This window comes from Zootoca vivipara, chromosome 4, assembly GCF_963506605.1.
Source record: "Zootoca vivipara chromosome 4, rZooViv1.1, whole genome shotgun sequence".
Classification (NCBI taxonomy): domain Eukaryota; kingdom Metazoa; phylum Chordata; class Lepidosauria; order Squamata; family Lacertidae; genus Zootoca; species Zootoca vivipara.
The window spans coordinates 60037801-60065085 of record NC_083279.1 but is presented as its reverse complement, the minus strand read 5'-3'; positions in this window follow the sequence as shown (position 1 = coordinate 60065085).

Sequence of the window (27285 nt, the reverse complement as noted above, 5' to 3'; positions counted from 1 at the left end):
TCATTGGACTGTATCCAATGCTAGTCCTACTCAAAGTAGACCCACTAAAATTAATGAAGCTAAGTTACTCATGTGACATCATTTTGATGGGTCTACTCTGAGTGGACTGGCATTGGATACAGGGCATTAAATCTTTCTTTTGGGTATGAGTCTTTCATTTGGAATAACAAGACAATTCTGCAATAGAAAGGCAGCCTAAAGTGGTTCTGCTCAGAAAGCTATGTTAGGTTTGTCAACAAATGCATGATCCCCTCTCAACCATATAAACAGGATATGTTTGTAATGCGGCTAGATTTTATCCAAATACTGGCATGGGAATTGCAAAATGCAACCTTTTAGAAAGAAATGATGAACAAAAAGCTTAATTCAAAGAGCTGAGAAGGCTTTAACTGCCTGTGGAATTCATTCTTTCGTTAGAACATCAAGTTTAAAGGTTTGTTCACACTTACTTCTTAATTCCATTGTTTTCAAAGTAAAATCAACTGCGCTATTCAGAGATAAGGGGAAAGTTCTTTTCCCATGGCAAGACCATGATATCTTAATTTCGTTCCCTCACCTTGTCCCCAAAGCTCAGTTCTTGAATAAAATGTCATTCAACAATTGATTGAAACAGGCCTCATTTTCCCTGTTAGTTGTTTCCTGCCTCTCCTCTTCTTACACATTCCCCTTCATTTTTACATCCAAGTCAGGGCTTCCCTCAATGTTGTGGATGCTGATGACTGTCAGTATATATAACTCATTCTTCTATCACGTAAGGTATGTGGCATGTGATGGAAACCAATTAGGATCAATGTCAACAAACAGTTTTCCTACGATTGACATGGAAAAACCATGACAGAATAATAACGTACATTAGACAGCAATCTCTGAAGAGAAACACATCTCCAGGCAGCCATTTTTGTATGCTACAGTGTCTTAATATGGTGGCTGGCCTTCTCTCAACTGAGCACACATTAAAGCTTCCAGAAGACTTGTCTATCTGTCTATCTAATTGCACCTGATATTGAGAGCAGCTCAGCTTAACATGTGTTGTGATCTGAATGTGAAAGAGTGACAGGGAAACAAAACAAAACTGAAATGGGCTCATGTCTCGTGTGAAATCTGTACAGTAAAGGTTCGCTTTTCACTTACACTGCCTGGGTATTTTACAGCTTTGTCAGTGCTTATAATGTTCAGATCCTCCAAGTATACCTCTTTTCCAGGGACGATCTCAAATTCACAGAAGCCGTCCCAGTTTCTGATTTGATCCTGGAATGCCCTGCTTTTCTTAGGACCCCTTATGGAACGCCCGAGCCAAGGAGATAAGTAACTATACAACCTTTAGAAGACATCTGAAGGCAGCTCTATATAGGGAAGGTATTTATTGTTTAATAAAACATAATAAGTTTTTCTGTATGTTGGAAGCCACCCAGAGTGGCTGGGGCAACCCAGTCAGATGAGTGGAGTATAGTAGTAGTAGTAGTAGTAGTAGTAGTAAATAGGATGTCCCTATTTTGATCAGAGAAATGTTGGAGGGTATGAATGTTCACAGACACCTTCAACAAATAAATATATAACAGTTCATTCTTTGGGTTTCATTCAAGATGCTTCTCCCAATGTTCTTCATGCTAGTATCACTGTGGACAATTCATACCTGTATTTTGTAAAGATGATCTAAACTTGGAATTCTAAAGAACAACTTTAGCCGTGTCAAAGGCCATATTGTAGGTTATCCTAAGCAGCACTTTTGACATCTTTTTTACACAAACCATTGTGTAAACTCTTCTCAGTTTTAAAACTTCCTGTGCCAGGAAGCACTGCTGTTCCAGAACATACAGAACTAGCTGCATGGTTCTTTGAATCACAAGCCATATGCTTTTGCCCTTAAGTCCATTCAGGGAAAATAAATTCTGCATTATCTAAACTGATGTCATTTTAGTTGTATTGGTGCTCTCTGAATCACATATTTTCAGTCTTCCTAACTTCATTTTATAGCAACAATGTGTGCCATCCTCTTCCTTCCTTCCTTCCTTCCTTCCTTCCTTCCTTCCTTCCTTCCTTCCTTCCTTCCTTCCTTCCTTCCCTTCATTCCTTCCTTCCTTCCTTCTTCTCTATCTCCTCTCCCCCTTTCCTTAATTTGTTCTAAAATCTATTCTTATCCATCTATTCTACTCATGACCATGATTGCATTAATTTAAAACTAAGCAGTTTGGGGCAATTTCTGTTGTTTACTTTCTTTCTACTCTAAATTAATTAATTCTGTCTCTAAATCTGCAGCTGTCCAGAAAGAGAAGCTCCTGGATGATACATGTAAAAATGCTGCTTAGATTCCTCAAAAAGATAATTTTGATGACAACCTGATTAAGCCAGTATAAATCACTCTGTCTACTGAACATTGCCAGCTTAAGCTATACTAGTGCATACCTTTCCCCGCTGCTTCGCCATTATTTTCAATTAACTTAGAGAATGGACTTTTATCTCTTGGTGTATGCCTGCCTGTTTGCAGCATCTCAACCCCAATTGCCTTCTCTGTGCCAATTATTCTTTCCCATTAGCTATTAGCATCATCATAATTACTGAAAAACCCACCTGTTCTGTGAAGGTGAATCACTACAGCTATAAATACCTCATCCCACTCTTTGCTCATATGGCACTTTCTCCTCAGTATGCGATTGCTTCTGGACTTTGGACTGCAATTTCTTTATATAATTGTTGTTCAGCACCATCTAGCTCTTAGGTTAATGTCATGATACACCTATGAACACAGCATACATTTTCAAAAAACATATACTTGATTGAAACGTTCTTGGCCTAACTTTTAGGCAGCTAGGAAGGTGTGCCACTTTGCAGTAAAAGACTCTTGATCAAGCCACGTTTCCTCCCCAAGTAATAATTCTTTCCTGTCTGGAACATGATTATGGTGATGGTGGTGATTATTTCTTACCTACCTTTCAGTCAAAAGTGCCAGGGTGGGCTACAAGAAAGGATGGGGGGGGGAAAGAAATTTGATTCAGATTGCACATAAAGGTGGACCTACACTTTCTGAAAGAGTATGCCAAAAAAAGTGTCATCTTTTGAAATTTGCCCTTGTCCTATTTTGCAATACCATGCTCCAGCCAAGTAATGTGCACATAATGCATGTGCTAAGGTAAAGTGTGCACATAAGTGCACATACTAGTGAAAATACCATGCAATAAATACTGCATTATATTAGGGGAAATTGCTTCGCAAAAATGTGTGTGTTATACAAAATTGCATACAAACATACGTATATTAGGAGAAATTTGCACAAAAAATCTGCTGAAATTTCATGCATTTTTTTTTAAAAAAATGGAAACTGATGTGGAAATGTGGATAACTGAACTTAAGATTGAAAAAAAATGAGAAAGGGAGAGAAATCAAAATTGACAGATTTGAGCATCTTGAGTTACAATGGGGGGGTGGGAATCAATATTCAAAAACAATTTATAATCAGAAGTACAGGGTGGTTCATTAAAATAAAGGTGTTGCACTTACAGGCCAAAGTAAAGAGGTTTGTCTTTGGCATATAATGGAAACTATACAATGAAAGTGTCAGATACATCTCTGTGGGAGGCTGAAGGGGTTGTTGCAGATGAAGCACCAAAGAGACTGCATGTGCATCATCCCACCTTCCCTCAAATGCAATGCTTTACAAGGGATTCATTTCACACTTTCAGCTGCCAATCATCAAGGGTACAGTAAGCAAGCACAGAGAAATGAAGCGTAGGAAGCAGGCCCAGGGCTGCTCATCTGATCAGCATTAATAAGATGCTTGAAGCCACTTGGCATACAAACATACCAGCATTCTTTATTTTAACCAAAGGTTACCCATTGATCTCAGAAAGTTGCATCCATGATTTCCCCAATGTTCTTCAAAAAAAGCAAAAAAAAAAAAAAACAGCTGTGTGGACCACCAGCAGCTGAGGAAATAGCAGCCATAAGGTCTGGCATATGGACAGCCTACTTGGTTGTAAGAGTAATAGCGACCTCACTGTTCAGCAGAGGTCCTGTTGAAGCCCCAAGTGAATTGAAGAAGCTAATCAAGCTTTGTTGGGTTTTTGGATTTGTTTAAGATGAGTAAGGGAACTTTAAGAAGACTATCATGCAGAATATGATTAGTGGAGAGCCTACGGGTTGTTACTGAAGGCACCTGAATGTCAATCTCAGTCCAACATTTTGAGGACCCTAAACTAGATTCTGTTCTTTAAAACATGCAATTGATTGAGACAATTAGCCTTGTGCTGTAGGGAATTTATTCTTTTATACATTTTTTTCACTTATATATTTGTTAAAGTATGGAACTGGAAGACAAATCTTTATGCTGCACTGTATGAACTTGTGTAATTATATCCCAAGCTAGAAAGAACTTTCAAAATGATTATAGCACACCCTATAAGTGTTAGCAAGGTGTAGAAAAATGTAATTGTGACCATGCTTTGGTAATAAAAATTCTAGCAGTGTGCTATTGCCTAAAAGAGATTTTTCATTACCTGCAATATTGACCCCTTTGATATTGATGAAAATATAGCTGCTGTCTAGCGTACAAGCAGTACTTCATCCTTAGTAATAAATAACAAGAACATTCAAGTATAAAATATAGTAATGTACATGCAGATCAGCTTAAAGAACTAGATACACTTGGAAAGCTATTGGTAGTCACAGATTTTAATAAACGTTGAGTTAAGGTGATATTAGAGGAAAATTTATAGGTACTTTCCACCATATTCATCCGTCCACATCAGATGTAAGAAGACCAAGAAGTAAATCACCTGAGTTAAATAAGATTATTGTTAAAATATAATGGGCAGGCACTAAGGTCACCCAACTGTATAACCAAGAAGCAAAGCTTACAAACTAGTCCTAGCTGGAAAAAAATGCAACAGAAATGGTGATTTATAGTGCAACTAATTTTGAGGGGGGGAATAGCATGAAATCTTTTAGGCTAGATATCTCAGAGTAGAATAGTACTGGAGAGCTATGCTCAAGCAAGAAACATAAAATACCTACAAAGCTCTCAAAGATGTCTTCTGCAAAGAATGAAAACAACAATTACACCCAGCACTCGATGTTTAGATGTCTGTAAACCATTTGCTAAGGTAGTGCACATTGGTGATAAGAGTAGACATTTTGTTGTACTGAATACCAGCTCTATCAAGTAAGAGAATGAATTGTCCTGTAAGATTACATACCATGTAGAATTGCTTTAATATAATGTAACATTCCAGTTAAAAGCAATGTTATCAGGTCCTCTGGAATAAATACCTCTGAGAATAGTGTATATAGTTGAGTAGAACACACAGTGGATTTCAGCTGAGGAACAATTTGCTCACATCCCAATGCCTGTGCAAATTGCAGATCACTTATAATTTGTATGGCTCAAAGGCCACATTGGGACGATGAAAGAGTGATAGCCTACGTAAGCTGCAACAAAGAGCTAGGGACCAAATATAGCAGTAGATGGACACTTCCTTGCCTTCCTTGGACAAACTGCATAAAACCTTGCATGCTTGATGCAGGCAAATTCCTATCCTGAAGAGAAGACATCTTTTCCTTAATGTTTGGCAGTGCCACAGTCTGCTGCCTTCCAAACCAATGGGTAAGGGAGGAATTAGGACAGTGTGGGCCAAATTCTTGCACGTTTGCTGTAATAATGTGAACATAGGGGTCAAGTGCTCCCCAGGGCTAGTCCTGAAAGTGGTTTAATTTCACCAGATTAGGATTACTTGTAAAACCTTTTAAAAGAGAGATTATAGAGCCCATTGAACAATTTTTTGTGGAAATCTAGTTCATGCCTGGCATAATATTTGAACCCTATATGGGTGGCGTCTTTCTCACAGAATCAGCATTGATGTACAGTGGTACCTCAGGTTAAGAACTTAATTCGTTCTGGAGGTCCGTTCTTAACCTGAAACTGTTCTTAACCTGAGGTACCACTTTAGCTAATGGGGCCTCCCACTGCTGCCGAGCCGCCACATGATTTCTGTTCTCATCCTGAAGCAAAGTTCTTAAACCGAGGTACTATTTCTGGGTTAGCAGCGTCTGTAACCTGAAGCATCTGTAAACCGAGGTACCACTGTATTGATCTGGTGTGAGAAACTCACACAATCAGACCAGCCTTTTGACTGGATCACTCAGCTATGCCAGAAATGCTTGCAGTGGGGCAGGGGGAAAGAGAATATCTCACTGAAGGTAGGTGATGTGTAAAGAGTCCTGGTGTCATACCCAGATGGCCCAGGGTAGTCAGATCTAGTGGATATGATAGATGCAAACACCATAATAACTCTTCAGTTCAGCCACCTCTAATCTATATCTGAAGTAGTGATGAGAGCAGAACCAGATTTCTCTGAAGAGCATGGGCACAAGGTGAAATAGCACCAAAGATTTCAACATTGTCATTATTTCAAGCAAAATGGCTCAAAGTAACTGGAGTGATTATAGAAATATCTCTTAACTGTCAGCTACAGGCAAACTATTGGCAGGCACTCTTCACTGCTGAATGCTAAACGTAAGAGTCATTCTGCATCTATTGACACTGGAGCTTTAATTATGACACAGAGCTATTGGCATCTTCTCTGCCGCTTGACAACTACAGAAAATGTCCAAGCAAGAAAATCAAAAACAAAATAGACACAGCTTCATAGTCTTCATCAGCCTGACAGAAGCATTTAGAATCATAGATGTGAAAGAGTCTTCGGGTTTCTCTAATCCATTTGAGGCAGGATTGCTGCATCTAAACTTGGAATGAGACAGAATGACTTTCATAGCTTTGCATTTATCTTCCCAATGGCCCCAAAACATAACCTTCTTTTGACGCTTGTTGTAAACATTTAAACATTGTTCTCTTGTACTATTCAGTTTTGTATTGCACTGTTCTCTTGTATTGCTTACACTGCACTATTGGGAGACATCTGTACCTATTAATACTTGCTACTGCAAATGACTGTCTCAGGTCCTGTCAAAATAGGGAGGAACTTTGTCACATAATCCTATGGGGTATGCCCAGTGAAAAAGCATAATGTTCTCCCTGGTTATTGACTCCATTGTAGATGAACTTGTACTTACTTGAACGGGGGGGGGGGGGGAACCGCTATAAATAAGTCAGAAATTAAATCATTATAACAAAGGGGGGGAGCTATGGAAAATTGCTTAGAATTTTTATTTTGCACCAACGGCATCTGGTGTTGCATGTTTAGAACGCATTCAAAACACAGTTTTTTGACTCATGGGGTCCCAGGAGTCATCATCCTTTTTAGGCCTATGGGCACATTTGACCATGTGGGTGGAGAGGGAGAACTCAGTGGATTCAGGGTCATCATGTTACTCCCCCAGCCTAGAGCCATGTTGATGACTCCTGAGATGTTCAAGTATTGATCTGGGGCAGGTTGCTACTCTTCAATAACCAGCCCTACTTTCTTGGCACTCCTCACTCCTCTTTCATTGCCACACTCATTTGACTTCTCTCTCATTTTATATTTGCACCGGTACTCCTCTCACTCCCCCCCCAAAAGAGATAAGACACATAAGCTTGCTGCTTTAATGAGCAAGAATGTTATTTCAATATAAGTAACAGACAATGGGCTTACTTAATAGCTTACTTAATAATTACAGAACTCCTTAACTCAAGAGCAAGCGCCATATCAGACTGACATAAAGGAGATTTCCTTCTCCTGTGTCAATTCTTTTTGGGCAAGCTGTCTTGGGACAATGGCTAGTATTCCAGCTATTCATAGTCCCTGGTGGCAATGGCAGCGAAGTTCCCCCCAGGCTTCCCTGCTTTTCGTGGGTGAGCCTGGCAAACCCTAAGTAGATATGCTGTCCCCTCTATCTTTAGTTACAATACTTGGGACTTTTTAGTTGTGTAGGGGTGGGGAATAAGGGTGCATATGATAGAGAACTATGTATGGTGTGAAGGAGGGGGGTCATAGCTGCCAAGTTATCCCTTTTTTTAAGGGATTTTCCATTATGCTGAATAGGCTTCCTCACGAGAAAAGGGAAAACTTGGCAGCTATGAGGGGGGTAGAGATAAGCCCCCCCTTCCTCACAATAAAAGAATCCGGGGCCATGCAATGAAGCAGAAAGTTGGATTATTCAGGACAGGGTAAAGGAGGTACTTTTATACAGAGAGCATTGTTAAACTGTGAAATTCACTTCCACAAACTGTAGTGATGAACACTAATCCTTAAAAGAGTATTCAGCAAATTACCCACTCCTGGTTTACAGAGGAGATATATATATATATATATATACAGTATCCCCCTAATCTAGCTATATAGATTTATCATGTTTTGAGGATTTTTAACTTAACAAATATATGCCTATATCTATAGATACAGACAGGTAAGTAGACGGAGATAAAGACTGAAGCACACCCTTCCAAATCATCTTTTGCCTGTCCTGTTGGGGCAGAGTGTTGCACCTGAGCAGCCATGGTGTGATCTCATAACAATAGAATCCTGCTAATTTGAATCTACTTAACTGCTTCTTCATGCACTACATAGAGCAATCAATGTCTGGCAACTAAGACTGCTTATATGCATGCAGGAGTTTCTTCTGTGTCATAAGGCATGATGTAAAAGGGTTAATTGATCAATTTCCGTAATGCCATACCATCTGATATACAATAATAAGGGCTTAGTGTGAACTAGGTCATAAGTAGCATAAGTCTGATGGTTTTGGTCTATCATCCACAGGACACAGAAATGAACATATCACAAAAGCACCATATAATTTAGAATAATCAGCAGTCTCTGCCCAGTAGACGTCCTAGAATTTCTGCAATTTTCCCTGGAGGAAAGCATTGGGGGGGGGGGAGCAGTATAAATTTTAGAAAAGCTGTGCATGGTGTCAGGACTATTTTACAAACTTGCATTCTGGGAATTTTTGTATTAGCCCTTTCATGAATGTGCATAGCTTACCTAACAGCTAGAAACATTGACAGCTCAACATCTCTTTCATCATTCACAGCTCAGGGAAATAGAGTTGAAATTAAGTGCTGTTAAGTATTATGCTGCGAGAGTTTGAGGTTTGGTGGATCCACATATTGGTACACCAGTCACTTTCCTCATATAGAGTGAATCACAGTCCAAAAAGTGCCTAAGAAGTGATTAGGTGATTTGTGAACTGGGCTCTTGACATATTCAAAATTACTAAGGTGAATTACTTCTTGAATTGGGAGATAATTATATCACCAGTCTACTTTGCAGAAACAAAGTAGAACTCAAACAGGAACCCTTGCAATGGAGTATTGCATTTTTCTCTGTGCCCCACACTCTAATTAGCACATTCTAATTTAAAGCTTAACAAGAAAGGCACACAAAGTATATAGTTTATAGCTTTATATTGTTAAGCTGGGTGGTTCACAGTGAGACAGAACCCCAAGTATTTTATTTGATTCAGTTTGTTACTTCTCCGCGCCCCCCATCAGATAATTAAATAATCCAAACAAGATGAAATGAGTTGCTTAATTTATTTAGGAATTAGAAGTAATTTAGGTTTGAGAAATTGCTTTTCAAAGCATCTAAATGTTTCTCTGTAAAAGACTAGATAAGCTGGTTTGTCCACTAATATCTACCATCTTCAAAACTTTAAATCAAATCAACATTTTATTGCATTATTTCTCAATGTGAGAAGCATTCCCCCCTCCCCTTTCAAAAGACTGCAGCTAAGCCTACAATCCAAACCCTTTCTGGTTGAGGGGTGGGCAATGTGGAGGGGCCAGCACTACAGCTGTAGCCCTACTTCTCACACCAGCTGAGTAACAGCTTGGGGATAGGCAACTTACTGTGACAGCCTGGAGCTAACACATGATTGGACTCAGATTGGGCCTGATGTTGTCACTTGAGAGCAGTGATCTGCCGTGGATCTGGTGGATTCGGGGGTAGCCCTTCCCACTCTCAAAACTGGTTCTGCCAGTCCACATGTTTGGTGGTACGGTGGGAGTTCCTCACCATGGGAATAATGATGGCATCAATCTGTGGGTGGAAACATTGGAGGCTGAGTGTGCTGGGTGTAGGGACACCCAGTCCAACCCTCTCAGCATGGTGTAAAGGAGATTTGGATTGAAGCCTTCAATGTTTCATATTCTCTTTTCAACTTGTATTCCTTGGGCTACAATTAGCTGGATATATTAGCAAGATAGGACCATTGTTTCTGCTTCAAGAAAAAGAGGAGAGGAAGCCTGTGGCCATTCCAATGTTGTTGCACTCCAACTCTCAAAGGCATAGCTGCCAAGTTTTCCCTTTTCTCGCGAGGAAGCCTATTCAGCCTAAGGGAATTTCCCTTAAAAAAAGGGAGAACTTGGCAGCTATGCTCAAAGGCCCAGTGACCAGTGGCCAGATGTTGTAGACTTGTAGCCCAGCATCAAGGTTGATAGAGGTTGCCTCTATCTGCAATAACTGTATAGTTAAACCATAGTTTAACTAGCTGCTTTTTCTGATCTTGAAATGTTTGCTTCCAATCTCCTGTTTGGATGCATGCTGGAGAGAGGGGGGGAAGCAATGGGCACTTGCATCAGAGTCTTCAGCAGGCTATGGTCTCGCATTCTTATAGACTCAATCCCCACACTTTTCTTAAGCACCCGGGTTATCACACTGAATTGTCTAACAAGCGTCACACACTCCACTATAGTGGAGCATAGCAATGGGAAAATATATTGTTGTACTTACACTTGGGCTGTAACTATAATGGGGAAGGGACATGCTAGAAAATGCAAGCCAAATAACTAGTGTATTGACAGACCACATGGAAGGTTGGCACTGCGATCCCATTCAAAATCAGGAATGATAACTACTGTATAATAGTAATAATGCACATTCTTTATCTAGTTGCAGTCCTTACAACAGCCCTGTGTGGTGAGTCAGTATTATTGTACCCTATACTGCAGATTGGGGTATTTAGGTTGAGATATACTTTCTAACACTCCCTGGAAAGTTCATAGCTGCGACAGCAATTTAAGTTGGGACTTTCTGCTTAGTAGATTCATGACAATGATCTCATCTGAAATGGGTGAAAACTGAATGAACTAATGCTGGCAGTTCCAGAGAAAATGGCTTGTGTAGAAGCAATCTACATGTCAAATTGTATATTGATTTGTTTATTTGTTGCAAATAGTTGAGATGTTCGGTCCAGAGTCATGATAAAGGAAATGATAATTTTTGTGTGCCAGGGGAGTGGGGGCAGGTAACATGCCATTTCTGTCTTTTCTCCCCTCGCTTGGAAAAAAGCAAATTCATCAGAAGTGAATGCAGTAAAGATGCTGTCCAATGACTCTTTGATGAGACAAGTCTAAAATCATCAAAGGCTGCCCTCTTATTTTTATCAAAAAAAGTACAAGCCGAGCCTATAGAGACCACTGAGTAGGGTAGACGATAAGAGTAATTAGCCTCTATGATAGATAAATCTTCCTCCTCTGATGATCAAAGACTGCTGAAATTGCTAAATCATATGCAATGCTTCAGTGATATGAGTAAAATAAAGTAGAATTATAATCTGCACAATCACATTACTTAGGATGTTAACTCTATTTTAAATACATTTGAATTTTATTTTGGTTGCTTCTTTCTTTTTGAAGATATTCGGCCTCTAGTGATATAATTATTAATATTTTCCAAATGTTGTTCTTCAGGTAGGTTAATATTTAATTGACAAATGACCGGGAAAGGAGGCTGCAAAAGGGAGGAGATGATTCTTCTTGGTTCTTTGTTTCTTCCCTCAGAGATACCTATATAGTTTTTCAGTTATTATGGTCATATGGCTGTGGGTTATTGTCAATACTGGAGTACATCCCGGGGGGGGGGGGGAGAATGGTGGTGCCCAATAATGATGTCACTGCTTCTCTATCAGGTACATTTCAGAGAAGCCAATAATAGTGGGGGGTTCTTGTCCTCAGGTCTACCTTAGCTCTGGCATGTTGGCTAAAGGTAAAGGGACCCCCTGACCCCTGACTCTCATTATTGGCCGAGGGAGCCGGCGTACAGCTTCCAGGTCATGTGGCCAGCATGACAAAGCCACTTCTGGTGAACCAGAGCAGCACATGGAAACGCCGTTTACCTTCCTGCTGTAGCGGTACCTATTTATCTACCTATTTATCTACTTGCACTTTGACGTGCTTTCAAACTGCTAGGTTGGCAGGGGCTGGGACCAAGCAACAGGAGCTCACCCCGTCATGGGGATTCGAACCGCCGACCTTCTGATTGGCAAGCCCAAGAGGCTCAGTGGTTTAACGCACAGCACCACCTGTGTCCCTGGCATGTCGGATATCTGGTACCAATTAGTTTTTAAATGTAGACTGATCTTCTCCAATCCTCTGGCCATTGCTGAGTTTTCTTCTCTTTCATGAGAAGAGAAGAATCCTTGGAAAAGACCCTGATGTTGGGAAAGATTGAGCGCACTAGGAGAAGCGGACGTCAGAGGACAAGATGGTTGGACAGTGTTCTCGAAGCTACGAACATGAGTTTGACCAAACTGTGGGAGGCAGTGCAAGACAGGAGTGCCTGGCGTGCTATGGTCCATGGGGTCACGAAGAGTCGGACACAACTAAACGACTAAACAACAACAACAGTTTTCAAATTAGCTTGCAATGCAATATGGTGGTGGGGGGAGGGGATCTGTTTTCAGACCAAGGGCCAGGGCTAGTGACATCATTAGGCCAACTAGGCAACCATCTAGAGTGCAGTGCAGACCTCAGAGAGGCACAGTACTGACCTTTGAGATGCACAGCTTTATACAATTACTTTTTGCTATATCTAAAAATATTTAACTTTTATTTTATATGCTAGACAACTGGCTACACCAATAACATTCGTACAAAAGAAAAATGGGGAATGGAAAATGAATAGTATAAGTCAGGCACCCCCAAACTTCAGCCCTCCAGATACTTTGGACTACAATTCCCATCTTCCCTGACCACTGGTCCTGTTAGCTAGGGATCATGGGAGTTGAAGGCCAAAACATTTGGAGGGCTGCAGTTTGGGGGTGCCTGGTATAAGTAAAGAAGGAAAAATTCCAAAATCACGCCCCAGGAGCTTTTCCCACTGAAGCTCTCATTTGCACTAATATTAGGTTTGAAAAAACCATATCCACTCAGGTATTGTCTCACTAGACTGATCAGCATGACATTATTTGAGATGATAATAGAAGCATAATTTTAATTACTTATTACAATGTTGCTTTTTCCCAAAAATCAATTCAAAGTGACTTACAAAAACAAAGGTTAATATATATATAAACCAAGAATAAAACAACTTAAAATACTCACAATAATGTGCAGCAAATCCAACCCAACTAGTATCATTATCAGCTTAAAATTTTCCATTCCTGATATAATTCGAAAATATCTAACCCAGGAGCGACTTCACTTCACTTTCCGCTACCTTATAATAATAGCAATGCATTATTATTTTAACAACAACTTTGGAGGGCAGTGGAAATACAATATGCTCTATAAGGGATTAATCCTTGTTGCCAAGGAAACTATGTGGAGTACACGATTAATATATAAGCACTTTAAAGACTGGCATGGCAGATGGAGAAATAAAGTTGAAGATTTCCCCCCCATTGTTATGTACCATATAAAAAACATAATTGTTAATTATTGACCTATTAATGCTATGAGTGTGTGATACATTTCCTGCCAATTATCAAGTCACTTCTTATAATGTATATCCAATATTACAATTATAATACTTTTGTTTAAGGGTAAGGACAGTTGAGATTTATGTTATAGGGCAGTGATGGGCAACCTTTTGAGCTTGGTGTGTCAAAATTCGCCAAAAAACCGAGCATAACTCAGGTGGTGTGTCACTTTGAGAAAAAAACCATAATTTCGCGATATTTATAGTTTAAATAACAAAAATGTATAATTGTAATATATAACTGTATTTAATAAACCAAAAACTAATTATTTAACCAAAGCAAACCAAAAAACCCTTATTTATCACAAAGTGCCCAGAGTTGTTGAGCTTTTTTGGGGGGGGGGGAGCTGCTGACCAAAGTTTTGGAGGTTTTTTTGGGGGGTGCCCCAAAGCTGCTGCACTTTTTGGGGGGGGGGGAGAGAACAGAAATGAATGATGAATAATACCTTCACTGGAACTAACACGCAGCTGACATAGTCTGCCAAAGTGCAAAAAAACCCCAGCACAGAACGGGTTAAAAAATGAACGCTGTTACACCCAATCATTGTCTGCCAAAGAGCCAGGAAAAAAGCACAGAAAGGGTTAAAAACCAATCTCTGGCTACCAGCAGCAACAACAAAAAAGGATTCGGGTTTTAACAGCGGAGACAAGCTGTAGGATGAGTGGGAGAACAAATGGGGGGGGGACAACAACAACAGTGTGAATGGGCTGATGGGGCGCGTGCCAGCAGTGGGGGCTCTGCGTGTCACGTCTGACACGCGTGTCATAGGTTCGCCATCACTGTTATAGGGTTTGGTACCTGGTCTCAAAACTGTTCACATCTGCTACTACACATAGGGGCCCGATTCAACAAATAAGTCTTGTTAGTGGAAATCCATACAATAATTTCTGCTAATGCAACAACACTTCCCTCTTGTCCTTCCCCCATGCACCTCTGTGCCCCCACAATTGGTTTGGAATAGGTCAGAAGAATCTGCAGAATAGCCCGCCCAAAAAAAAGGAAAGGAGGGATTTTCCATCTGCCAAGCTGTAATGGAACGATTACCATAGTACTACACTGAATACCTTCCATAGGAATTCAATGACTTAGTCATGTTCATTAATTTAATAGGACTGCTCTTAGTGCAAAGTAGTTAAATGCCATGCATGCGATCCATTGTTTCCATTCATGTCTTCAGAGGCTGCCTGAATTCAAGTGGAGAGAATAGATTACCCTTGGAGATGGAGGTTAAGAAAGGATGTTAACATTCTAGATCGTAGTTAGTCGCTCCACAGGGGCTAAGCCCTAACATCATTATGGACCAAAGAAAAAAGTTGTCACTTTCAGAGGGGAAACTCACTGCATTCCAGTTGTGAAGAAGACTGTGTAAACCAGGTTTCCTCAAACTCAGCCCTCCAGATGTTTTGAGACTACAATTTCCATCATCCCTGATGACTGGTCCTGCTAGCTAGGGATGATGGGAGTTGTAGGCCAAAAACATATGGAGGGCCAAGTTTGAGGAAGCCTGGTGTAAACTCATGCCCCCTTTCTCTAATTGCCAATAGTAACTGAGCTTTTCCTCGGAGAAAGCAACATTCATGACATTTCCTGCACCTCCTAGAGTATTTTGCCTTCCTCAGGTGCAGTGGAGGGTGCTGTCCCATAGTCAGTCTTGATGTAAGATTCAACTACAAGTCCACTTAGCCTCTGTTTATGGATTTGGAGGGATCATCCTCTTATTGTTTATTTATGGAGGGAGCCCGATGTCTTGGGCTGGCCCTGCTGGTGTGCAAAGAATATCATGAAGAAGACATCTTTGAATTCTTAACAGGACCAGGAGGCTGTCTGTCTCTCAGATAAGTGGGGCCTAGCCATCCAAGACTTTTTAACATTATAAGCAGTATCTTCATTTGTTCTCATAACAAAATAGGTAACTAGCACAGCGTAACTTTGTTCTACTGGCAACATGTGCAAAGTAACCTGAATGGAAGATCCACTGTTGATTTCCTGGTCACTACAGTGAAACTCAGTATTCAGCCAAATCCAGTTGAATGTATTCCCTGTCCTCTTCCCACTATACAATCAAAACTAGTCTCCGTCATCCACTAAAACCATCAAGGTAGATATAGGGTCTTGATAAAACATGGTGAAATGTCCAGCCCTTTCAAATGGACATGGACAATCATTTTACAGTTCGCCAGTAACACAGCAATGAGCACAGCTTTACTAATAGGGCAGTGAAGTTAGGCAAAGCTACTGCATTTCCAGGATCTGTAGATCACTTGGTGATGCTACTTTCAGTGATCAATTTTAGCACTTACCTCTTTCACATCTCTGGTATTGAATATAGTAGTTAGACAGCAATCTTTATCTTCTAACTCTCATTTATCTCCACAGTCTCTGTAATATCATTTCATTTTCTTTTAAATTTATCTAAAAATATTACCAGCAAAGAATCAGGATCATCAGATTAAAATTTTAAAAAAGATTTCTTTGGGGTAATTATACATGCAAGAGGTATATGAATAGATACATGCCCTTTCCATACACTTGTATTATGTGCAAAAGAATTTCCCCCCAAGATATTTCAGGTTATTACCTTAATCCTTAGCTGGTAGACTGGGATTGCTGAGTCCTAGATAAGAGGGTTTTTTAAAAAAAACCTACCTCCCTCCCCCCTCTCTCTCATATGAGAAAAACATCTCATAAAATTTAACCTTGCTGCTGCTTCTACACTGCACATCTGGCTCTCAGGTACAACTGCTTCTTGAAACTGATATACTCTTTGAACCCTGGTGGGTCATGACCCCAGGTGAGGTAACTAGGGGGAAGAAGATGTAGAACACTCCTGTTTGTCACACATTTATTCCACTTATCTTATCTAGTTAATTGGCACCGTTGCTTGTCAGTCACACTTGCATTGCTCACCTTGTACTAAAAATATAAGTCAGTGTGTCAGATGTTACCACTTTACATAGGATGTGTGCCATGTTTTTCTTGCTTTTCTTGCTACCTTTTAAATTGTTTGAGTTTAAATCCATCTAAAGCATGAAGTGCTAACCAAAATCACCTTCAGCAAGTTCAATTCAAGCACTATACTGCACACAACTGATAAAACACACACTTGTGTAGCAAAAAGGAAAACCTGTATACCTTGTCACATATAACGGTCATGCAGATGACCTTTGTGCTCCCTTCCATATCTTCAAGTCTCTGATTCTATCATTCTGCCCTTCATGAGACACCCTTGACTAAATGTGACCTCTGATGCAGATGTTGAAATTCCTGGGGTATCAGAGTCCGCTTTGAGATTCACATGGTTTATTCTCCCCTTCTTTGGAAGAAATACACAGGGGTACAATTGAGTTGCACCTTCAGCATTTCAGACCACGTTTGGTAATGGCACAGGTGAGGAGGGGTCTAAAAGGTTGGGCAACTTCTCCAGACTGTTTGACTGAGTTATGGATTGCTATATTCCAGTCCCCACAACCAGGATGGCTTCTTTTTCATATTATACTAATTGTTTGGTGCATACATTCAGGCATACATTACTCTTATGTGGGAATATGTGGCTTGGGTGGTTTTTGTTGTCGTTAATTGTCTTTTTGTTGTTGTTGTTGTCTTAATATCATATTGCAATGTGCAAGTTGTCTTCATATAACTCAAAGAAGCAATCTCAGTAGATTGACCTTTGTTGCATTGTGGAGGAAACTCTGTAGGGAAAAAAATTAGCTGGAAATCCAAAGCAGTCAAAGCTCAATTCTAACCTTCAATATTAACAGTATTGCAGTTTTGTCATAAGCCACTCTCAGCCTTAACGGCGCCCTCCAGAAAAATGATGATAATGGGTTGGGTTTGCACTGGCAGCGGGGTGGGATGGGGGTTAAAATACATTTTATATATAGGGCATGCTAGCAGTATATTAAATACTTGCTTTTCTGCTAACCCTTGCTGATGTGTGTGTGTGTGTGTGTGTGTGTGTGTGTGGTTGGGGGGGGAGCAGTGTTGTTTAGCTACACTAAATCCAGGGATTCTCTGCTGTTTTCTGTGGGCAGCCTTTACATTTGTCCAGAAAGGGAAAATGATAGCTTCAAAACATGGGACTCCATCTCCAAATAATTGCACTGTGATTGTAGTATTTTGCCTGTCTTTATGGGTATCACTGCTTTCGTTGCATTACATTTTTACCTGTGACTTCCCTCACTGCCCAGAAGAACAGATGGCAGAAGCAAGCTTGTTTTTTGCAAAACGTCTTGAAGGAATATTGTCTGCACATTTTGCCTTGTAGTGTTGATTCTACAAAAACTAGACAGGAAGGAAGGAAGGAAGGAAGGAAGGAAGGAAGGAAGGAAGGAAGGAAGGAAGGAAGGAAGGAAGGAAGGAAGACAACTGGGATCTGGGTAAGCTAAAGTTACTGAACACATACCAGTAGTAGCATGTCCAGAATCTTGGGAACCCAAACAAGGAAAATCTCTACCTAGTGTGGATGGCCACATGAAAAACAACAGCTCCTTTTTTAACTCACAAAGGGGAAAGTGGGTGAAGAGGAGGAGGATTCTTATTTGTCCTGTCCTGGTAATATTATTTCTACAGCTAACAATCATGACAAGTAACAGCTCCTGGGTCAGCAGGCAGAGGCTTCACTGGGTTACCTGGTAAGGCAGGGGATCCTGGTTCTGCTAGATTATCCGAGGCAGCAAAAAGGCACCTGGGACACTTTGGCTGGTAAAGGAAAATACGGCAGGGGAGTCTCACCATTCTGCCTGCCTAGTGTCTGAGGTTGCATATAATAATGGGATTACTCCTATCATTTTATTATTATTATTTGTACTTCAGTGACACTGTTGTGAAGAGTCTGTTTCAATAAGATCCAGGGCACAATGCTCCCTTGAAGATTGCTGTGGATATTAAGTATATGAGATGCAGAAAAGAATGCATTGTGTATTAAAATGGTTATGAAAAATAGATACGTAGAGGCTTTTTCAGAGTTTAATAACATGGCTATTTTATTGTGTCAGCAGATAACATTGTTTTGGTAAATATACAAAGTATTATGTATCCTCTCTAAAGATCTTGTAAGATAAGGCTTCAACAGCAGAAGAGAATGAATACTAGCCGTCTCAAATTCAAACAGCTAACAATGGCTGGGATAAAAAGCAGACGCCTATTGCTTCACACGGCAGAGGAGTTATCTTCAGAGCCACGAGAAGCACATGACAGTTCCAGTTTGGGAAAGATGATAATCTCCTATAGGAGTGACAGAAATCAGTCAGATGTGATGAAAAAGACATTTTTTACTAAGGGTGTCTCATCCTCCAGACTCTGCTAGTGAGTTTCATGCACCAGTTTGCAAGGGGAATGTGACAGTGGCAGCAAACTCTACTCGGTTCTTTCTTAAGACAGAAAGCTGCCTAATACCTTCTCTGACTATTTCTCCATCTAAACCCTGGCTGGGAATGGCTCATCAACCTCTTAGGAAGAGATATTTACTCTTAGCCGATCGTTTATAAAAGAAACCCACAAAAACCTGGAGTTCAGGAAGATTGAGCTTGGGACCTTCTGCTTATGAAACATTTACTCTATCTCTAAGCTGTGGGGACTTGCAGAAGGGAACAGCAAATGTGTTAACATCTCTGTCTTGTCATATGCCCTATTTACGAAACTTAAGTGCTGAGAAATTTTCAGCTCCCTCCTGATTGCTAATCAAATCATAGGGGTGAATATTGTCTACATCTGTTCCTTTCTGTGCTTGAAGAAGACATTGAAGTCTGAAAACATATTCAGGTTCAGGACAGCTCACTAAGCCCTGGAATCAATGATATTATTTATTGTCCTTATTCAGTGCTACCCACTACTGATCCTTATAGTTATTCCCACCTGCATGGCTGAAATCATGATTCTTTTGTAAGTCAGCTCTTATGGCTATCATTTGCAACTGTTGATATTCCAAAATACAAGCTCTGTTTTCTCTCTGTGTGTGCAATATATATCTGGAAGTAATAAAGAGACTCTCTGGACAAAAGTATAGCAATGTTATTGTGGTCAATGCATTTTAATGGCATGAGAAAGATGCACAACCTCTAGGAAGCTTCATCAGACTTATGGCTGAACTGGGCCAGGGTGGTTTCTGATGATTGGCAGCAGCTTGCAGGCACCCCTATGAGACAAAACAACAACAAAACACCAGCTTTGTTGAACTTCTTCCACATGTTGCCAGACTAAAACGCCCCTCATCCCAGACCATTGGCGACACTGGTTGGGGCTGATGGGAGTTGCATTCAAACAGCAGGAAGGTGACAGGTCCCCCATGCCTATTTTAAGTGGAAATTGTTAAATAGTGGGAAAGATGGAAGACGGACACAGCTCTGTTAGTTTCACAGCTCTTTATGACAGCAGTTAGAACTGCTCCTTGAGTCTGGCTGACTGCAGCCTAGCTGGCTGCTTTATATAATACTAAAAGTAACTTGTAACAGTAACAAGTTCCAACTAACCAATCAGCGAGTGACAGTTCTCAATCCTTCATTTGCATACTGGTGGTGGTCCTGAGTGAGAACTGCAGCCAATCTTAATACATAACAGAAATGTCTTAGACAAGCCAGTGAGCTCCATGCCAATGAGCCATGGCAAAAGGTTTTAACATGAGGAAGTCACCTAGGAGCGGTTACATAGATAAGTAAAGGGTGCAAACCGAATTAATAAGAGAATTAAGGACAATATTGTACTCCTTTTTCTAATAACATATTGTGGTTATTGTGTGTTTATCTGAGTTAATGGTGCAGGAAGTGAGAGCTAATTTCATGAATAATTGCCTATTTAGTATTTTATAGGCCAAAACCAATAGTTTAAACCAATAGTATGAAAGCCGCAGGCAATTAGGGCTGAATACAAGGAAGCTATACCATATAGAACACTTTCATTGTGCAACTGGATTTGGACTCAGATCAAGCGACCATTTAGGGCATCATTATATGCTGATGCACAACTCAGGCGAGATGCAACAAAAACAGAATGTCCAAAGGAAAAAAAAAAGGCCACAACAACAAAAACCTCTTCCTATAATTAAATAACATATAGAGTTGTCCTCAACCAGTTTCACAGTCATAAGCAACATTCCATATGCATTGCCAATGGAGATCCAGATCTGCTCACCTGACTCATATTGATTGGTTTGGTGGAACATTCGATGTTGCTGGGGATTATATCAGGAGACACAGTTGCTTCATGGGACTCAGTCTGGATCATTGGCTGAATTGCAATAAGACTTGCATCAGAAGTTGGTCCTTCCAGAAGGCTGGGGAAGCGACTCGCCATCATTGTTCTTCCTAACATTTACCTTTTGCTACTGCCAGCCTCCTCTGGAGGAAGGATATGAGGACCAGCTGTATGTCATCTAATCTAGTGAGAGGACCCCCTTCCCACTCAACTGTATCTAAGCCAGGCTCTTGGGAGTGCAGGAAGACCAAAGCCAGAAACTTTAATGTTAGTTAACTCTTGTTTTACATTGTTATCTATGATCCTAGTTTCTTAATATTTTTGAGGGTAAGGTTGAATTTATTCTGCATTTGTTACATTGTTGATTTCTGTCATTTTTGAATTTACTGATAATGCTCTGTATTTAATATACTTGTATTTTGATGTTTTGAATGTTTGCTGTAAGATACTGTTGGCAATAACAGCTCATTGTGGGACAGTAGCATAGAATCATGGAACTGTAGGATTGTAGAAATAGGAAGGGACCACAAGGATCATCTAGTCCAACCTCCAGAAATGCCAGAATATCGCTCCAATGTGGGGCTCAAACCCATGACCCATGAAATTAAGAGCCTCATGCTCTACTGACTGAGCATTGAAATGTGAGTATTTCATGGGAAGAAACTCCAATGAAAACCCTTGTTATTATATAATTTTACAAAGCTGTTTATTTGTATATGTTTTAAATTTTTATATATGGTTGTTTAATGATTGCCTATATTTGTAATGCCTAATAAAGGTTTGGCGAAGTAGAGTATCCTAGCAAGGTTCACAGGGGTTTTTCTAGTTATTTCTAGTGGAGAAGTAAAATATAAAATGGTTTTGCCTTCTCCTTCCTTGCTTTTCAGTGGAGTTTTCCAGTTGCCTGCACACACACTATGAAGATACAAGACACCACCAATGAGTCTACGTACGGGACTGAGCTTTATTTACATGTTTCATTCGCAATGTGTTTTTAAGGCTAACTGCTGCTTCTACCCTATTTCAAGTTTCATTTAATTTTTGCCCTTGAAAATACAGCAGGAACAAAACGTTTGTTAAATGTGTGTTTAACAAGAGTTCTAATTTCTTTTCTACTCATATTATTTTTCTTACCAGAATACATTTGGGGTTGTAAGGCCCAGTTTTGAAAATTATCAAGCAGTGCATTTTTTAAATGGTAAAAATGAACCATAATACCATTAGTTTAGTTTTTGCCTTCTCCATGATCGAAACTGAATGGGAAAGGGATTGGAAAGAGTGTGGCAGCTTTTAACAGATGTGCTCCCCATATACAGTATTCTTAACTTCCCTTCCCTTTTAATGTTTTAGCTTCCTCTGGCTGGAAGCTATGAAAATTGTCATCTATCCAAGGAGTGAGATTAAACAGTAGACAAAAAAATAATAAAATCTTTTTGTAGGCTTAGAAATGTTTGTTATATCCTTATCCATTCTAGTACCGTATGATAAAATATTTCAGTGTGATATTGGCCCTAACCTTTTGGCTTGCATCTCAGGCAAAGGCATGTCATTTTGCATAAGCTGACATTGTTTTTGCAGGTAGACATTTATTATTTTTGATGCACATATGCCAGACTCATCCAGCATTATAACACTTTCTGTCACTTCATCCAAACAACATCTGGCAGCTGTTGCCAGAGTGACCTTTCAGACACAGTGGAAGGATGCATGCAAAAGAAAGGAAGAAAAAATATGTGGTGTCTGCTATTAAAGAGAGCGAGGGAGACCACACTTCCACAAATTACGAAATGATCCCTGTGAATTTCTCTAATGTTTTAATGCATGGGTTACCTATGTGGGTGCTCTCTAGATATTGTTGAACCACACTGTCCATCTTCATTGGTCATACTGGCTGGGCCTGATGAGCTTTGTAGTGGAAACACATCTAGAGGGCACAGTGTTGGCTACCCTTGTTTGAATACATTCCTCTTCTCAGGTATATGCTGTGTTTTAAGTCAAATAAAACAAGCACTGATACTGGATAGGTGATAAGAGGATTCCAGTGGGCCAGTCTGCAATAATGGCATTGACTTCAGCTTTCATTAATATCTGATCTCACCTATCCACTTCATATAATGTATCTCGGCAGGGTGCACAGGGTGAAAAGAGGTCACTTGTTCCACGTTCAGTCCACCATGCTCCAATTAGGAATATATGCTATAAATTCTCATAAACCCAACATCAGAATGATCATGTCTGTCACTTTCTCTCCATAGTTTAAAAGTACTATTCATTTTTCTCTTGTGTACGAAAAAGGGCTTTGTACTGTTCTTACTGGTGTTCCACTACATATTTTAACATTGCTTTGAAAGGACATGGATATTAATTGGAGGAAGAAGGTGGGAATCATAGAATTGTAGAGTTGGAAGCGACTCCAAGTTACAAACCCCTGCAATGGAGGAATCTCAGCTAAAGCTGAGATGACCATCATATGCCACCATTTTGCAGCTAATAATGGCTGACCCACTGTGCAGTTGTTGCATGAAGAGGAATTACGTACCACGGGCCACATATTCCTATTTACATAGTTCCTCCTTTTTATGTACCGGCATGATTATATCTGGTCATGGTATTTTTGAACTGTTTGTAGGACTTATTTACTTTATTTGGGGAATGGGAAAGGAACTATTATTATGAATTTAAAAAAAGGAATGTACTCTGGGAGAGGAATTCTATCTCACTAATCTGTGAAATAAACCCAGAAAACTGCCTTATATTGAGTCAGACCATTGATCCATCAAGCTAAGTATTTTTTACACTTAATTCAAGCAGCTCTTCATGTTCTTATATAGATGTTTTTACAGACCTTCCTAGCAATGTCAGGGATTGATCCTGATACCTTTTTGATTCTGAACATGTGCTGTGCCACTGAGCTATTGTCCTTTACTAAAATAAGAACTAATATGGGACACTGAATAATGTATTTTAAGAGTATACTTGTCCAAGACTTTATATGTATGGTTCTTAAATAAACCTAGACAGAATCTTAAAAAGCAAAGACATCACCTTGCCAACAAAGGTCCGTATAGTTAAAGCTTCCCAGTAGTGATGTATGGAAGTGAGAGCTGGACCATAAAGAAGGCTGATCGGCGAAGAATTGATGCTTTTGAATTATGGTGCTGGAGGAGACTCTTGAGAGTCCCATGCACTGCAAAAAGATCAAACCTATCCATTCTGAAGGAAATCAGCCTTGAGTGCTCACTGGAAGGACAGATCGTGAAGCTGAGGCTCCAATACTTTGGCCACCTCATGAGAAGAGAAGAATCCTTGGAAAAGACCCTGATGTTGGGAAAGATGGAGAGCACAAAGAGAAGGGGACAACAGAGGATGAGATGGTTGGACAGTGTTCTCGAAGAAACCAACATGAGTCTGACCAAACTGTGGGAGGCAGTGGAAGATAGGAGTGCCTGGCATGCTCTGGTCCATGGGGTCACAAAGAGTTGGACACGACTAAACGACTAAACAACAACAACTTGTTATCCTAAGTTATTATTTTTAGAAGAAAGGTTTTTCAGTTGGTGTTTTGTGCTTTTTTTAAAAAAAATGTCAAATATCGTCAATAAGACAACAATGTATGACAAAATAAATAAGCCTTCAAATTACAGGTGTGTTTTATCAGCATGGCAGCAAGCTTAAATAAACTTGAATCTTTAATTTACTCTTCAGAAAAACATTTTTCACCTTATTTTTATAAATAATTTGACATGCAATCACAGTCTAAAGAAAAAGTTACATTCGGTGCCTCTCTCTAATGCAGTGTTTTTCAACCTTTTTTGGGCAAAGGCACACTTGTTTCATGAAAAAAATCACGAGGCACACCACCATTAGAAAATGTTAAAAAAATTAACTCTGTGCCTATATTGACTATATATAAAGTAATTCTCCCACGGCACACCAGGCAACATCTCGCGGCACACTAGTGTGCCACGGAACAGTGGTTGAAAAACATTGCTCTAATGAACCCATTCTAAAGGTGTGCTGTTCATTATGATGGTGGCATGCCAATAGAAGTGTATTTGTACTGTCGAAAAGCATGCTATTATGGTAGTGATACTATCCAAGGAATGAAAAATGAAGATCGAATCCAGTATATAAGAAGCACCAGATATACATCTGTACCCACTTGCCTGGGAGTATGTTCCAATGAACACTATGGGATTTACTTCTTTGTAGACACCTACAGGACTGAGATGTGAATGACTCTTTTTAGTTACAAAAAAGGAATTATTAATAGTTATTGGCTCAGTTGCAGAGCAACACCCTGCCCCCCAGCAACTAGATAACCTGTGGCATGAGAGACTCAGGCAGACAACCAATTGAATTGGAAAATGGCTACTATAGGTGTAGGTGGATCTTTGGCTCAGGCATTTCAGCCTCCTGAAACCACTGCAGGGTCAAGCCAGGATTGTGGCCTTCCTAAGACATCAATCTACTGAGGTGGCCTTCCTAAGGCTGCTGCTGGAAGCTCTAAGGCCCATCTGCCCCATGTGTGGCTTCTAGACAGAGAAGTCCACCGAGACCCCTTTAATGGGGCACCCTGAATACACCATTGGATCAGTATACTGGGTGATGCACCACTTCACCCATGTTTGAAGACTAGGGCTGGACCTACACTGACCATGGAACATTATTAGAACAATATTATATATATCGTTCTAAAATGTCACAGGTCATACTTAGAAATTAAATAGTTTTTCTTACCTTGTTGTTAGATTTTTTGTCAAAACGCTGCTGGTTTCTCTGTAGCCTCCTCTGGTGTCACATTTTAATAACACATTATGAATGCTAAAGGCAAAATGTAATGTGTTCAAATGTGTTTTGAAAACTAGTATTCAGCCTTTCCTTTACGTTATAAACCACAAGTGTAGATCCGGCCTAGGATTCCATCCACTGCCTAACCTCCAAAAGTTATGACATTTTCCTATGGGGAAAGCAAAACTTTTGGACTGGCAAAAGGAAAGGGATTCCCCCAGACCCACCCATTTCTGTCTATCCACTTTGAAGTGGATCTTAGGAAATTACTGGAATTCCACAAATTTCTTCCCACAGGGCCTTGTGAGACCGTCATATTTTAGGTAGTACAACTGCAGCACATTTCTCTTCTCTTAAAATGATGGAAATTCATGGTTTCCCTTCCTGTTATTTTATTTCAAAAGCATTAACTTTGTTTCTTCATTCCCCCCTGAGTATGCTATACAACTGAGAACAAGCAGCAAAGGATGGTTGTTGCCTTATTCACCTTACACTAGAAAGTCTCAGACTTCTTAATCCTGAAGTAATGTCACTTTATCCTCTTGAATGGTGAAGCTTTTAAGTTCCTTTCTTAAGGCAGACTTCACATGTGTCCTTTTGAGCCTCTCTTCTGCTGTTGCCATGCATGTGCGGAAAACTCAAATACAGTTTGAAATTGACTTCTAAATTGATGGATGACCATTCATGAAGGTGAATTTACTATCACATTTCAACCTTCAAGTGTTTTTGTGTCACTCGTGAACAGATGTATTCTATGTGAAGTGCTTTTTAGTCTGCTCCCTGCCATTGTTTTTCATGCAGTTGCACACATTTGGGAATTGTATTTCACATTTTAAGGTCACCTCCCTGTACAAAATGGTCTTTTTGATCATCAGTAGCAGGTTCCCCATAACATCTCTTAAATGATTCCTTCTCCTTTTCCATAAGCATACTGTATGGACATTTTTTTGCCCACTGAGCCAACCCATAGCTGTCAAGTTCTCCCTTTTTTTAAGGGAAATTCCCTCATGCTGAATAGGCTTCCTCATGTGAAAAGGGAAAACTTGACAGCTATGAGCCAACCTCTCGGGTCTTCAGTGAAATTATTAACATGGAGGGAAAGCTTCCTCTATTTCATTGCCATGATATGATTTTTATGTGTACCAGTAATATTTTACAGTAATACTTTATTTTTTAAAAAAATGGAAAAGAACTGATGTGGCATAGGTGAATTGATAAAGCTGGACAAATGTTGTCAGTAGTGCTTCTGAAAAGCAGTTGCTAGGAATCACAGGAATGGAGACCCCTCTTGGGCTGAAATCCTTCTTTCAGGTTTTGTGCAAGCAACTGGTTGGCCACCTTGAGAAAAGGATGTTGGACTTGATGAGCTATTGAACTGGAAGGTTCTTCTTATGTTCTTATCTAGATCCAAGTACAAAACATTGCATGGCAATGTTCATACAGGCAACACTTAAGAACACAAATGTACTTGTAAAGAACTGTAATTATGGGTGATATTTCATGCTATTGATACTCATGACAGACCTACAGAGAGTAATGCAATTTAAGTCTATTTATTTCAGTGAGTCTGCTCTGAAGATGGCTTAGTTGGATATGAGTCTTTATAGCCACACTTTTAGAACTGATATTTATCAAAAATTCTCTACTATGTGCATTGCACATAGCTCCTCT